Source organism: Populus nigra, chromosome 12, assembly GCF_951802175.1.
Source record: "Populus nigra chromosome 12, ddPopNigr1.1, whole genome shotgun sequence".
Taxonomy (NCBI): domain Eukaryota; kingdom Viridiplantae; phylum Streptophyta; class Magnoliopsida; order Malpighiales; family Salicaceae; genus Populus; species Populus nigra.
The window spans coordinates 10,259,514-10,272,732 of NC_084863.1; the positions used below are offsets into that span (position 1 = coordinate 10,259,514).

A 13,219-nucleotide genomic window follows, 5' to 3' on the forward strand; every position below is an offset into this window, starting at 1 on the left:
GCAAGGTCCTCCTCTAGAGTTCCATACATATGCGAACTCAAACTCACATATAAACTTATCTTTTAAATAACTCAATCAAAGTTGAACACAACAGTAATAACAAAACTAACTTTATAATATAATTTAATTATCTTAATACATGAGTTAATACAAATTCATAGTTGTGGAGCACTAATTAGACATAAAGAAAAATTATTAATTACAACAAAAAAAACAGGTTCTGAAGGTCCAACAAAAGTGACCCGCTAACAAGTTATAAGCCTGAAAAAGATAAATAATGAGAGGATGAGTTCAGTAACTCAGTGAGTAGATAATGTTCAATATACATACACTGAGGTAATACAATAATGAGGAATTTATATGCAAATATGACTTTAGATTCTTATAGAAAAGTTTTTCAAATAGGCCACAACAAAAATATCATAAGGTAAAGCTTGTTAGAAAATCAAAATGCAATATATGAGCATAAGGATCTTTACTATGGAATGATCAGTCCATACAAGTTGGTGACTCCCCTAATCAACTAGGTTTTAGATACGATGTGCACAAAGACTAACACTAACACTATCTTGTTAGCATGGGTATTCTGACTGGCATACCATATGTTCATATCATGATCAAACCAACAAATTCATATCTTAAGGCGTAACACATGACATCAATCAAATGAGAAGCTATCAATTCAGAAGTTAATTCAAAAGTATATATTGGCTCATATCAAGAATCCAGATTCAACAGTTGAACATGCTTTATCATAACAAGAATAATAATTAACATATATTTTATCAAGAAGCATGGTCCAATTCATATTAACAATTTAAATATTTATACTATTTCTCATGCATATGAAAAATTATTCACTCACCTGACTCAAAAGCGAACAGAACTCAAAAGTAGATACTAGAAGAAATCCTACTGATATCCAGCAGATAGAAAATCAGGATTTTCTGAATACAAAAGGAGACATACTAAAAAATAACTCGAAAAGAACTTACAACCTATTTAATACATTTAACTAAGAGTCTAACTCATAATCCTATATATTTATGAACCAAACTAGTTATTTTTCTCAAAAACCCAAAAATTAAATGGTTTTCTCGAAATTTAATTCAAAAGAAAACAAATAATAAAACTTGATGAAAATTCACTAAATAACCCTCAATTATTCATCAAACCAACTTGAAAAACAAAAATTATAGCTAGGGACCAATCTGAAATTTTATTAGATTTTTAGGGGTCAAATTGGAGAATCAAACTGAAAATATTATAGGCAAATTGGGTCGTAGAAAGAACCAAATCTCAATTTCTATTATGATCACTCATTGTATACCTCAAAAGGTTGCCTAAACTCATGTTGACCACCTTAGTTAGACCATCAGTTTGAGGGTGGTAGGCACTAGAAAACTTCAATTTAGTTCCCACCATATACCAAAGGGTTTTAGATGGACAAAATCGTAAATACATGAATCGTAACAAGTAATAAAGTAATAAGTAAAGTATTGTCACATGATGATTTGCAAAAATTACTAATAACTACCAAAATCTCTTAAATTGTGATATATTTGAAAAATTGAACGAGATAGTTTACTAAACCAAAAAAAATATTTAAAAATAAACAATCAATCAATTAAGTAGTATTGAATTCAATTTTAATGGATTCTAGGATTTCTGACTTACCGTAACTATTACTATGTGAATTTTCTCAATTGAATTATTTATTCTTATTGTTGATAATCAGGTTTACTAATTTAATCACTATCTTTCGAGCATTAATGAAATATTTCAACAAGCAAACTTTATACATCTCTTATGAAAATTCTGAATTTATCAAAATTCACTAAGTAACATAAACCCTTAAAGATTACACAAGTTTCGTAGATATCTCTAAGTTATAGATACCTTAGGGTATTTCAAACAATGATTGAAACAATTATCACTTCTCAGTTTCAAATTAAATCCGAAATTATACAAATGTTGCCCAAACATTTGTATCCATTTTTGTATGAATTTATAATTTAACAATTGCTCTGTATCAAATGCATGCAAATTTCACTTGTTTAAACTTGAACAAAGGAGATTTTGGATTCAAATTCTTGAATAACTTTGGGTCCTCATCAATCAAAAGCTTGGCATGACTTTATATAATGACTTGATGATTCTTTCTCGCTATACTGCGAGTCTGATAAATTTTTTTTAATGTAAAAAAATATCTTGTTGTTGCTAATATGTTTCATAGTTAAAAAAAAATTTAACCACATGGAGATTGACCTGATATAATCTGATCAACTTGACGGGTTCAAAGAAAATCTAGATCTTTTTTAAAAAAATATTGAGATGATAAATATTATATCGACTTCGATCAATCAAGGTTAACCTGTCAAATCCGTGATCTGGATCATAAGACCAAGACAACCCATATAAAGCAAATCAAAAGAAATTATAAAATCAAATTCTCTATCAATTCAAAATAAAGGATGAAATCGAAAAAAAATCAATTAAAAAAATGACAAAAAAAAACAACTCAAGTTAACCTCTCCAAGCCGCAACCATGGTAATAAGTGAGAGATAACCTTATAGAAAATAAGAAAAAATTATAAAATCTAATTCCAAATCAATTAAATCTTTAATGATGAAATTAAAAAAAAATCAACTAAAAAACATAAAAAACCGAGTTGACTTTTATAATCTACGATCCAGGTCTTAAGATTAGGATAAATAAATTCAATATCAAATGATAAAATTTAAAAAAAAATTAAAAAAAAACACTTTTCAAGTAAACAGTGCTCTATAAAACTGAATTCCATCAATTAGGTTATGTTAATAATAATAATATGTCCGGGTTCCATGTAGAGCTGGCAGGGCTTGATACAAGACGCCCCCAATTCCGAGTAATGGAGGATTAATGCGATGATTAATCAAATAAATATTTTTAAATTAACTTAATTGCTTGTAAAACAAACTGCAATTAATTAATATTTTTGTATTTATATCAAAGTGTGAAAAAACAGGAACATTTTAGCAAAGCGTATCATGAATCAAAACGGTTTACAAAGAGATCAGTCATTTATCATCCATAGTACACATATTTTACCATTTATTGACACATCATTTATTTCTATGAGAATATAGCATGAAGAAATTTGTTTATAAATAACTTATCTAAAAATGCACATGTAAAAGTAATTCCATGAAGAAAGTAAAAGTAAGATAGAACATACGAAGATAGAGATAGAGACAAAGAAAACAAAACATAACATAAGACGAAGATATAATTGTTATTAGTAATGGTATTCAAGTCTCTATATTTTGTTTAGTTTATGATGAATTTCTTGATAAAATATGAAAAAAAATCTATTTTATCTTAGATTATATTTTTAAATATAGTTTATATTGAATGTTAAAATTAATAGTAGTATAATAACCATAGTTATAGAACCTGAACCACCTAACGTGCCATCCTAGGACCTAAATCGATCTGGATTTAAAAAAATAAAACAGGGATTGACCCAACTTTACCTAATAAAAAACCTATTAATTGTTTTTTTTTAAAAAAAGATATGGTCAAAACGATGTCCTTTTGATCTTTTATAATAAATGTTTTTTTTGTTAATCTTAATTAACCAAGGTCAACTCGAGTTGATTATCTCGACTCATATTCTTGATCGAGCTTTAAAATTATAATAATAAATATTTTTATCTTTACATGCTTTAGTTAAATGATTATAGAATTGGAAGTTTTTTAGAATGATATTTTAGGAATAATAAATATCTCTTTTATGCATCATGTTTTGAAATTATAAAAAATCACTCTAAAATCATCATAAAAACATATTTATTTTTATATGTTTTTTTCAATCTTTTCAACCAAATATATTGTTGTTACATGTCTCTATTTTTTTTGTTTGGTGATAATAACAAAATAATCTTTTATCTTATATGTTTTAGTTAAATAATTTTAAAATTAAAATTTTTTTACAATAATATTTTAGGAATAATAAATATTTTCAGAAGAAATATCTCCTCTACATATCTTGTTTTGAAATTATACAAAATCACTCCAAAATTATCAAAAGAACATATTTTTATCTCTTCTCTCAAATATATTTTTATTTTATTATCTTTATTTTTCTATTTTGAGACAATAACTAAATGCTATGTAAAATTTGTGTGCCGAATTTGATATCAAATGTCCTCTGACGATGATCCTGTCTATGACTATATATGCAGAGGGATGAGGACCACATTGCATGCAACGTCAATGGGATAACTCTCTGTACCAGAAGAACAAGTTCAATTTCCAAAAGAGGAAGAAGGCTAGGGAGGTAGCCTCGTCCATATTTGGCAAAATATGTCACAGTTTCAATCCTCACCGCCCAATTTCTGCAACATTGGAAACCAGCCACCAACATAAAATATTAGTAAATTGTGAAAACCCAACATGTCTATTTCCAAGAAAGAAATACTAGTAATATCTAAGCAATAATTAATAAAGAAAAATAAAAGGCATACTGAAATATGCACTATAAAGTGGAAGATAATGCTTCAATAATGGCAGATGGACCTAATTGCACAGTTTCAAATGAAAAAGATGAATGGAAGCAAGTGTTAGTTCCCTCCCTCGAAGAACAACAAAATAAAAATATTCATGGCATCTTTTAATTTAGTTACTCCATATGACGAATATCTGTCCCTGCCCACCCACTAGCTAGTCCTACATTATTAGGCAAAAGGGATGAGCTTCTGCCCTAATGGTGCCCTTTGAAAAGCTTGAGGAACAAGATCTGGAAAAAAACAAAAAAACAAAAAACACACCCAGTTCCTTTAACTATATCATCTCTCCGTCAGGCCAGTTTTATTTACTTCTAATTATAATCAAAATCCCTTTGAGAAAGAAGAGATAATTGGACAGACACAAAGTCACGAATTAAACAATACTTTGTAATTAAGCAAGAAATGAACGAGGGAGGGAGCTAGAACACATGAGAATTAATTCAGAGAGTATTAACAGTTCCAAGTTTGGACATCTGCGAGACAATATCAGATGTTGCTAGCTAGCCAGCCATAGTTCAAATTATCCAAAGAAATCAAGTCTCAATTAACGTTACAAGAAAAAATCCCAAAGAAGACACAAATCAGATCAGAAATCTCTCTTTGTCTGCCCAAAAGAGGAGGAACAGATGGTACTGAGAGAGGTAAGCATGCTGTAAATAGAATTTACATGTAAGAGGATATTTTCTCCTGAACGAGAAACTGGATAGTATAGCAGTACTGACGAGGAGATTGGTATAATGTTGATTGGTCACCTGTTCAACATGTCTGTTATTTCCCTGCAAGGAAAAACAGGTATGCTGCCAGTGGGTAACCGGCATTAAATACCAAAGTGTAAGAAATGTACAATTAATTCTCTACATATTGGCACAATGGCAGCCATTATGGAGGAGATTTATTACGACAAAATTAAGGATACTAATTAGTTGATCATGTTATGACAAAACACGAGACAAGTATCAGGATTCGAAGATGGTGTTAAGGTAAGAAAGTAGAACATTAACAAGAAGTGTATAACCTGTATTAATTAACCAAATTCTTTCTTCAGTAAATGAAAGCAATAGAAGGAAGGAGCTCCCTTCAGTCCAAGCACAGAAAAAGAGGGGATGTAAAATTATCTCCCGCATCATTCACACAATCACAGTAGCAAAAGAATATCCATTCCCCTTTTTTCTACCGGTGCTTGAATGAATGAGTCGGCAGCTAATTCAACCCCTTTCTCCTATCCATGAGTGGGCTGAAGGAAGCTCTCTCCCACCATTAATTAATTCTCTCTCATAACCAAGTAAATATGCAGAGCAGTATGGATTTCTACCTAGAACACACACACCCCACTTCAACTACACTCATTACATTTATATATATAGTACAGTTTGTGCTTTTAGGAAGTGAACGCGGTTGATGATCAAGATATATATATGGGCTGTGTATATTTGGCTGGGCGTGGCAGCTGGTGACTTGTTAATGAAGAAGGCAAGTAGAAGTTTAACTACTTGCAAATTTGATATGATCAAGGTCAAGACAAGTTACCCATTAAATCAGTCTTATCAAAGAATGTGACCGATTAACATGAGAGAAAAAAATCCTTCATAATTAATACACAGCAAGAATTAATGGTTTTATATACCTGGATTAGGGCCCAAATCATTGTCAACAGTAGTGCAAAGCTAAAATGGAAAGCATCAACTTAACAGAGCTGAAAGTAGAGAGTAGCTATGGACATTCCCCCCATCTGGCTGCCTTCCAAACCCCACATCTTACCAACGAATGTAAAGGACGAAAAAAAAAAACACCCTCACAGCCTTCTTTCTTGTTTTCCTTTTTGTTTTTTTAAGAAGTGAATTAATACAAAGAGATTTCAAAAATCTAAAATCTACCATAAAATGGAAGGTCCCATGAAAATCTATTTTAAGAACAAAACCCTGGTCTTAAATCATCCCATCATTACATAAAAGAACCGAAATAGAAAAAAAAAAACATATTAACGACATAGAAATTGTAGTAGAAGAGTAAATCTATTCTGAAAAAGGAAGAAAAAAAGAAATCCAACATTTTGGTTCTTAAAATAGACAAATGAATCACCATACAGAAGTAAATCTACTTTGTTCATCATCTTAGAAACATTAAACATTTAGCAAGAAATAAACTAAATATATAGAAGAGAATAGATCGAATACTATCCGTTATAATATATTATTGACATCAAGACAAAGTAAAGAAACCAGGAACTTACCATGGAATCATGGAAAAACAATTACTGAAAAAGCTTATGTTCGGCTGAAAAAGTTAAGAGATGATAAATATATGATATAATTATCATGGAGAGTGTACATGTACATATATATTCGGAAAAGGTAACTTCACTGCTTGGTACCTCCATAAAGAATCAAAACCCTAAATCTGATGCTTTAGCAAAAACTCATTTCTCTCTAATTGTGTGTATATATATATACATATAAAACCACTCTAAATCTCAGTTCACTGTGCAAAAGAAAGAACAGTAAGCGTGAGAGAACTTGAGAGAAGTTGCAGTGTATTTGAAGGAAAAAAGGGAAGAAAATGGAGAGTTGCACAATACAAAAAAAGGGAAAAAAAAGAAAAAAAAGAGAGAGAAGTTGCTTTTTATTCAGAGGAAAAATGATGGGTCATTTTCGTTATGAGAGTCAAGCAGGAAATTGACTCCAGATCTTAATAAATCTAATGAAAGAAAGAAAGAGAGAGCTACAGTGAGAGGATTTTCTTTAATGTCAGCAGGGAATTCTGTAGCAGACATAAGAGTGTCAGGCACTTAACCATAGTGAAAGAGCTACTAGTGTTCTTTTCACACAAGGTATAACAACAGTAACTGTAAATATTTTTGGAAGGGAAACAGTTTCTTACTTTGACCCTCATATGTTGGCCCTCCTCCCACCTCTCCATGGACAACTGTATTTTTTTTTCTCTTTCTTTATATATGAATTTTTTTCTTTCTTTCACCATCTCCACACACCTTTATTAGGATTGTTATTTAGTAGAAATATATGATGATATTTAGTAGAAAGTAGGTAGGTTAAATGCTAGAACTTCACACTATCTATTCAAGAGAACTATGCTAAGGGTATTGATCTCTCATTTTTAAGTGTTTCTTTGGATGGAGATACGTAGGTAACCTGTCACAGATTCAGATATATCCTCTCTCTTTTTTTGTAATGTTTCAATATGTTCATGCTTTAGAGTAATATTTAAATTCTTATTATATATTTCATGTGTTTTACCTTCATTTGATTTGTGCTTTATTTGTAAAGTAATGTAAGTGATTAGCTAGCTAGAGAGCATTTGCTTTAGATTGAGTTATTAAACTGCATGTGAACCTAGAGATGCATTCTATTCTAGGACTTACTTTTTTCAATCTTTAAAACATTATAAATTTTAAAAAATTCACGTAAATATGATACTAAATTTGATATTTTTTAACTCAATATCGATTCCTTTTTCTTATTATTTTTCAATAAAATAAAACGATGAACTCTTGTTTCATTTGTTTCAACAAGGCTAAAAAAGATCGTGAAGTAAGGTCACTCAAAATAATGTCCATCCAACACACCCTCGTAGGATTAGTGCCCTTACCCGGGTCAATGACATTCACACTTTGTGAAGCGAACCTCGTGAATATAAAGATTTTGTAATTCATAATCAAGATTAACATAATTTTAGGAACCCAAAAATCAAGTTTAATAAGAAATTTGGCACAATGATTACCTGAACCTAGACACCAATACTATTGGAATAAATCTCTACCCAACGATTAGCGAAACGCGAACAAGATGTATAAGGAAGAACACAACAAAGTCAATTATACTTTGATAAGTTCACTTGTTTGTTTTTTAAATAAAGAGAAAAACATGTCGCTCCAAGCAAAACACCAATTTTATTCAATAATTCATGGCCCCAAAGTAAAAATTTAAGTACAAGCTAAATAAATCTATTTATACTAGGTAAAAAAAATATCCTAAACAATTCTGGAAAACTAATATAAGAATTCTAAATAAAATAGAAAAATAATCCTAAATTAACTTGGAAACTAATACGAATCTCACATAGTACCTTTTAGACCTTATCTCAATGGATCTGAAGTTTTAACCCAATATGAACAATAAATCTATAAACTCCTAGTAAATTTCAGTTCGGTCAAACAATTGAGTTGAAAATTATGTTTATGTACGTAAAACTATGCAATAGAAACAAATCAGCCTAAAACTAACTTTAACTCTCCTAAATAAGCGTGAAAATCTTTGTAATAGCTCTTTCCCCTTAGTTTCCTTGTAGAATATGGAAACTCCCAAAAATATTCTGCCATTAAAAAAGATAAGGGAGCATTCCTTTCTTTTAGCTATTCTTAAACCTTATACTAGAGTTTTCACATGTTGAAACAAGTAGGTGAACCTGCCAATGAATACACTGATTAATTCTATCAATTAGTAGCTTAAAATGATTTGACATAAATAGAAGAGTAGTTGGTGGTAAGGCATATGAGTGGTCTATGGTAGTCCATCCAAAATGTATTGTGTCTCTAGTATCTATGGGCAGTTTTTTAGGCATATTTGAGGGTTTTGACAATAAAGTAGTAGCAAGCTGCTAAAGCTGTTAATAAAAATTTATGAGAAAAATAAAGTTATTGCTTTATATATGGTAAACTAGCTAGGGCATTAAGCTAGTGAGTGAAGTGAAGCAAAGAGTCATCTAAGAAAGAATTTTCTAATAGAGAAGCCTATGGATGCGACTGATTCTAAGTATCATTATGACTCGGGCAATAATGAGAAGAATTCACATAATAATGGTGGTAATATCCTTATTATTAGAAAGAGTTTGTTGACACCTAAAAGTAATTCAAAAAAGGATTGACAATACACTAATATCTTTTATTCTATATGTATTGTTAAAGATAAGGTCTACAACTTGATTATAGATAGTGGTAGCTACGAGAATGCAGTGTCTACGGGGGCGGCAAAGAAGTTCCAACTGACAAATAAAAATAATCTTAAGCCCTATAAACTAACATGGTTGAATAGAGATACTAGGGTAATTATTGATAAAAGATGTCTTGTTTCCTCTTTCAAGAGACATAAATATTTTGATAGTACTTGGTATGATGTAGTGTCTATGGATGCATGTCATGTTCTGTTGTTGTGGTCATGATAGTTTGATAGACATGTGGTGCATAATGGTATAAAAAATGCATTTACCCTAAGTATTAAAGGAAAATGTACAGTGGTGGCACTTATAAAGAAGAAGGTGGAGATGAAAACTAAATAGAGAAAGAGTTTGTTATCTTTATCATAATTTATTAAGGAGATAAAGGACAAACAAGTAGTGTATGCTGTAGTTTATAGTGGTAGAATAGTTTGGAAAGAGGATGATATTGTTGACAGTTCCAAGGAAGTATAGTTTCCATATATCATGGCTAGATAACATGTTATATTAGTTGGTAGGTTCCAAGTTATTTTTGAAAATTTTGAAAATTGATCTTAAAAGTGGTTACAACCAAATAAGAATCAAGATGGGAGTTAAGTGGAAGACAACCTTTAAAACATAAAAAGTCCATTTTAATATTATTCTATTAAGTATATAGACACTAATAAAAATCTTATTCTATCTTCTGACTAAGAAGTTTATTTTAATATTAATAGAACATGTTGAAATGTATAAATCATGTTCTCTTAAAAAGTGAAATATAACATAAAAAATGATTAAGGTTTCCTATAAAAAATTAACAAAGGCTCAATTTCAAAATTTATTGGATTTTAATGTAAATTTCTTATATTTGGATTTTAATTATTTCTAAATGAAAAGAAATTAAAAAAATATAGGCATGAATATAAATTTTATGAAATGTTATTTGAAGCAGTCTTCTTTTAATATTAGTAGCAAAGGTAAAAGGAATAACAAGAATTTTATGAATTTTTTTGGTCCAATTAATAGAATTAATGTAAAAGAATAATAAAGAATCTCATATGTATATGTTATAGTTCACAGTTTAAAATACTATGATCAAGATAATATTTATTTATTTATTAAACTTAAAATTTAAAATACTTTTTAAAAAAATTTAATAAAATTACAAGTATTTTTTTTATTTTTTTAAGTCACAAGTGACATATGCAACTCTAAAACATAGACTAGACATGCAACTCTTCAAATTACACTATGTTCTCAAATAAATTTTTAACTGTATTATTTTCAAAAACAAATTCCTGCTTTACAATTTCTTAATTTTTTAAGAAAAAGCTTGCACTTTCATATATGATTATATACTCTTATTAAAATAAAAGTTAAAAGAACACAATCTTTCACTATGCACACACTCATATTTCACTGTGGATTTTCATAGTTAAATTACCATTTTTTCCTTAACAATTTAAGCCTTATAGCATGTTTTCAAAGGCAATAAGGTATCTTTTTCACGGGATACTTTTGTTATTACAAGATTGAATGGGGTATAGAAGACTTTTAACTTTTTATTTGCACAATGTAATATCTAGAATACCCTTAAAAATTGAATTTCTTTAACTATTAGGGTAGGGGTGTATTCGGTTTTTTCTTCCTCTTAACACAGTGTAATTATTAAAATACCATTTAAGTCAAATAATCTATAGCTAAGAAAAGTTGAGGGGTTTTTTGGTTTTTTTGTTATATATTTTTATAATAATGTATGGGGTTAGGGGCATTTAGGTATTTAAATATATTAATTAAAAGAAGATGAAAAGTTGTTGGTGTGTGTATCACACCCACCACTGTATAGGAGGTATCTGTGTCTTTAGGGTGGACACCACATTTCATGGTTGCATTCAATGCATCTCACCGCCCCCTTCATGGTGGTGAGGTGCATGCAGTCCCCCTATACATAGTGAAGCTCCAATGATGTTTTTTCTTTCCTACTTTTTCTCTCTCTTCAACCTTGAAATACATGATACCCTTGCAAAAAATTAGAAAAGTGTGTTATTTATTAATTTTATCATATTTGTTTCTTATTTTTTAATTGTATCAAATTTGATTATTTGTTTTTCAATTTCATCCTTTAGCATTTCTTTTTTATATCAAATTTGTCCTTTTATTTTATGATTCAAGTTTGACCCTCAATGTTTTGATTCTTATCCCTTTTATCAAATTTTAATTTGTTTTCAATTGCATCATTTGATCCATATCTTATTGTTTTCATATTAGCTCTTCATTTTGATTTTGATTTTTGATTTTTGATTTTTAATTTGGATTCTTTTGTGATTTTGATTTTTTTTTTAATTTTGCCTTTCAATTCAAAATTTGATGATATTCCAGGTTTAGCCCTCAATGTTTTGTTCTATAATTTTGGTTCTAATTAGCCCTTTATTAAATTTTAATTTGTTTTTAATTTCATCCTTAGATCTATAATCTTGATTTTTTTATTTTTTTAATTTCTTCCTCATTCTTTTTATTTTTACTTTTTATTTTGAACTCATTTGTTAATTTGATTATTTTTTTCAAATTTTCCCTTCAATTCAAAATTTTAAGTTGTCCACTCATTTTATTTTTTTTCAAATGAGGTCCTTATTCTCTTAATTTTTATTTTTTTTATCCTTGATTTTTTTATCTCATCATTCAACATTTGATTTATTGAGATTTGATCTCCTTTGTTTTTCTCATTGTTTTTAGGCCCAACTTGGGAGTCAATACGAGACAAATACCAGGTCACAGATCAAATAGGTTGACCTAAGTTAACCCAATTCAACCAAATCTCTTTATTTTATAAATATATCATTTTGAAAAAAAATAAGGAAAATAGTCTTTGGTTTTTTATTGTTTTATATTAGATCAATTCTCCCCTAATTTCTTTTGAAACTAGACCTAGTCTAGGCTCTAGGTCACCTAGATCACGGGTTAACCCATCAGGTCGAGCCAAATTTTAAATAGTAGCTTTCCAAATATAGTGGTTCCGATTTAGTCACTAGCTAGGGTTAGAAGTTTAAAAAGTTAATACGATTTGACATTGTTTTTTTACCGATTATATCATTCAAAGTTGTTTGTTTTGAAAAAATATCCTTTGTTATTTTTTTTTAATTTTCTTTCAATCAGGTTATTCATATCTCATGATGTAAGTAAGAGTTGTTTGTTTTTAAAATAAATTTTGTTTTTTAGATTTATTTATTTATTTCGATTTTATCTTTCAATGTTTTGATTTTTAGAAATTGACAATTATTTTTTTTTTCCAATTCTCTTTTATTATTATTTAAAATACAATGACAGTGAGTATCATTCTTTGACACTACAAAAAAAAATCAGCTCTCCGCAGGCCACCAATGTATTGCTGCACTATTGCATCATGGTTGGGAAACCAAAAATTAGAAATGGATAAAAAGAGGCAGCCTTTTGGGGGGCCAAATGTACACAAAGACTGATAAAATGAACAGAGTGAGTGCATTACAGTCGTAACATGGACATTCTGAGTCTGAGAAATGCCACAGAATTCAAAAGGCTTTTAACCACTAGCCCCTCCGCATCTTAGAGAGTGCCTTTGTGCAGACCAGGCAGTCCCACTAGTCCTTTAACGGATTGGTGCCAATGCCATCCTTTCAAGTCTTATTGCCATCGTCATGGCAGTAGTACTGTTTGTGCTAAGGCCAACTTTCATATATATATATATATATATATATATATAGCT

At 29.5% G+C, this 13,219-nt stretch overlaps 1 long non-coding RNA gene across 1 annotated transcript; it reads right to left on the reverse strand.

Annotated features, from left to right (window-relative positions):
- Positions 1 to 4,018: 4,018 nt before the first annotated feature.
- Positions 4,019 to 5,354, reverse strand: LOC133669513 (uncharacterized). The gene is made up of 2 exons (XR_009833907.1): positions 5,219 to 5,354; positions 4,019 to 4,380 (listed from the first exon to the last, which is right to left on the reverse strand). It is a non-coding gene; the product is annotated as an uncharacterized LOC133669513 (long non-coding RNA).
- Between the last annotated feature and the right edge of the window lie 7,865 nt (positions 5,355 to 13,219).